This window comes from Sarcophilus harrisii, chromosome 3 (assembly GCF_902635505.1).
Source record: "Sarcophilus harrisii chromosome 3, mSarHar1.11, whole genome shotgun sequence".
Classification (NCBI taxonomy): Eukaryota; Metazoa; Chordata; class Mammalia; order Dasyuromorphia; family Dasyuridae; genus Sarcophilus; species Sarcophilus harrisii.
The window spans coordinates 535,798,095-535,801,661 of record NC_045428.1 but is presented as its reverse complement, the minus strand read 5'-3'; the positions used below and the strand labels follow the sequence as shown (position 1 = coordinate 535,801,661).

The window sequence follows — 3,567 nt, the reverse complement described above, 5'->3', positions numbered from 1 at the left end:
TGGTTAAGCAAGGATCCCCAAGAAATGAGGGAACAAGTTGCTTATTAATATCTGTTTTATTAATTAGACCATCTTTGTAGAAATACAGAGGTGTAGCTAGATCACAAATGAGAAAGCAGGCAGAGAAAGGCTAGAAAAATCTTGGGCTTGAAGGTGTTGTAAAGCACAGTCAATTCTGTATATTAAGGAGATAGTGACTCACTATATTTGGAGTTAAGAATGTGTCCTATGTGAAGCAAAGGGCCTTAACCAATGGGAGAATTAAGGAAATGAGCTAGAATGAGCTAAAAGAAACATGAGAATAGGAACACAAAAGGTAATATAATAATATATTCTTACCCCAAAGCCACATTTAACATACCTTTTTCAGATAAGATTTTAGTTACCATTTCCAATTCCATCAGAAAATAGACTAATTTTAATTGCCTAGAAATTTTTAAATATATGAAGGTACTGTACATGGCCAGTAGAGATGGCATTATCCAGAGAAACTTTGACTTCTGCCAATCCAGAAAAGGACCAAGAATGGGGGTTAGAGGGACTATTAGATTACAGGAAGACTTATGGTAGAAGAAAGAAATGTTCCACTTTGGCTGTGAAAAATCAAAATATTTACACTTTCTTTTTTTTGACACCCATTCACAATAAAAGAGCTACGTGAGCAACCTTGAAATTAAACATGTTATTAATATAATACAGGCTATCATAGGAAGCAAGGAGATTAACAGTGAGGCTGCTAGTGAACTGACCAATCCCCTCTGCAATGAAATTCTGAATTCAGCCTGCTTTTTTGGAGAACTCCTTTCTCACAGGAGACTACAATAAGAGTTGAGAAGAAAGGGAAAAGGAGTGACTACTTTGTGGGTTACAATCCTGCATGATGTTGAGTATTTCACAGTTTGTTAAGCCTTCTGCATAGCCCAAATTTGGAATGTCAGGGTTCAGTGTGACTATATGGCCCAAAATACCTTTTTATATTTGTTTTCTAGTTTCTGCTAAATTACTCAAACCCTGTGGAGGCTGGGTTCAAATATCTTTCCCTACCAATTGAGGAAAATAAAGTCCTGATCAGTCAAAACAGCTTTGATTTGCCACAGCTGAGTAGGGCTCTGCTAAGTATTAGTTGAAGGAAGAAACTGCAGATAAAAGGAGGAGAAGAAAATAGAATTCTTCCAGTTATTGTTTGAAAACCTACTGCACTATATAGTAAAACATTTATAATTAATTCCCTCAAGGATGACAAAAACAGTGTCCTTTCTCTATTAGATTGGAAAGTGGAAAGAAATATACCAAAAATGGGAAAAGTCAAAAATAGTAAAAGGCTAAAGATTAGCTAAGCTTTGTGGGGAGTAAAAAATGCTTCTTCAAGAATGGAACTTTAAGGCCTTATTTGAATGGGTCAAATCATGCTCTCGCCAAATGAATACACAGACTGTCCCTGATAATCTACCTATTTCACCTTCAAACTATAGGTTATGGTTGGAAGCAACATTGACTAGAAGATCATAAGGGAGGTATCATCTGCATGAGTAAATCACAGAGGAAATAATACTCATGAAATATTTCTTCTTCTCCAGCCATGAGTTAAAAAAAAGCATTGTGAAGAACTAACCCCTGGCAAGATGCTCTCTTCCAATGACACTCAATTCCACCCATTGTTCTTCCTATTAATGGGAATCCCAGGACTGGCAGACATGCACATCTGGATTGGCTTTCCTTTCTTCTCTGTGTATTTGATTGCACTCTTGGGAAACCTCACTATCCTTTTTGTGATTCAGACAGAACGCAGCCTCCACCAGCCAATGTTCTATTTTCTAGCCATGTTGTCTATAGTTGACCTAGGCTTGTCCACCTCCACCATCCCCAAAATGTTGGGAATCTTTTGGCTTAACCAGAGAGAAATTAGCTTTGGGAGCTGTGTTGCCCAGATGTTCTTTATTCACATATTTACTGGTATGGAGAGTTTTGTGCTTGTAACCATGGGTTTTGATCGCTATGTTGCCATCTGCCACCCCCTTAGATATAATATGATACTGACCAATAGAGTCATTGCTGTCATTCTAGCACTTTTGATCCTGATTAATTTTGTTCTGATATTTCCAGTGGTATTTCTCATCCTGAGGCTGCCCTTCTGTGGGCACCACATCATCCCTCACACCTACTGTGAGCATATGGGTATTGCCCGGTTGTCTTGTAGCTAACATTAAATTTAACATTTTATTTGGTTTAGGTATTATAGTTATAATTTTTGGACATGTGATCCTTATTGCCCTCTCATATATAAAGATCCTCCATGCAGTCTTTCACCTCCCATCTAGGGAAGCTCAGCTCAAAGCTTTCAATACCTGTGGTTCCCACATCCTGGTGATTTTATCCTTCTTCATTCCAGCCTTCTTCTCTGTTCTCACTCATAGATTTGGACATAATATCCCTGGACACATTCACATCCTTCTGGCTAATCTTTATGTGGTTGTACCTCCTGCACTTAATCCTGTCATTTATGGAATCAGGACAAAACAAATTTGTGAACTGGTGCTGAGATTATTTAAGAAAAACTGGATTTAATTAATGGGACATGATGAAACTAATTTACTTTTCTGTGCTCTATCTCAAATGAACTAATGTAGTAATCTAAATAAGCTATTCCAATAGTATGGTTGGACAGTGGTAATACTGAATAATGGGAATCATAAGAACAAGAAACTGATTCAGTCCCTTGGAAAAGGAATATGAAAAAAGAAATGGTGAAGCCTTAAGTCTATGAAGCTTATCTTTTTGTTCCTTTCCTTTTCTATCCTTCTGATCTATATTAAAGACCCCTTTGTACTCAGCAATCTTTCAGAGCAAGACTGACTGGCATATATTATGATGATTCATACATGGAATATAAGAAAATTTGGTTATATAATTTGACAAAATATTTCATGATTTCTTCAGTTCAAACATACGTATAAATCTATACATATGAGGTATATTTGTTAAATCATCTTTAACAAGTGGCTATCAAGCCTTCTTTTAGAAAGAATGAGAGAAGGTATTCTTTTCAGGGATGAGGTGGGCTAGATGAGCAAAGTGGCCCTTCTAACTCAAAATAAATTCCCTGGTTCTTTGAAATGTATTATGTTATATTGTATGTTACTCTTTTATATTGAATGTATGGTCTGAGATAAGGAAACTTGTTCTTTCTATTAATAATAAATCATGTAGTTGGTAGTTTTGAAGGAGGTAAGTGATGCTATATAGTAGTAAAATTATTAAATGTCAGAGGGGTAGAAATAGCTAACCCATTTATTTTACAAATGTTCATTAAATTTTTCCTACATGCATTGTTCTAGATATTGAAGAAAAAAGCAAAAATTCTCTGAAATCAGAGAGTATACAAATACTGATTCTAAAGAAGTAAATAAGCTAATAAGTAAATAAGAATATGTCTGCAGAAGTACTATACAAATTCAGCAGATGACTCAGGAATGTAAAAGCAGTTGGCACTGGTGCAATGTCAGGTCTTCAATTAAGATATAATTTCAGAATAATTGCATTTAAGAAGGAACAATTGTACAAGTAACA

At 35.7% G+C, this 3,567-nt stretch overlaps 1 pseudogene; it reads left to right on the top strand.

The window, feature by feature from the left end:
• The first annotated feature begins 1,569 nt into the window (after positions 1-1,569).
• Positions 1,570-2,608, top strand: LOC100913674 (annotated as a pseudogene).
• The last annotated feature ends 959 nt before the right edge of the window (positions 2,609-3,567 follow it).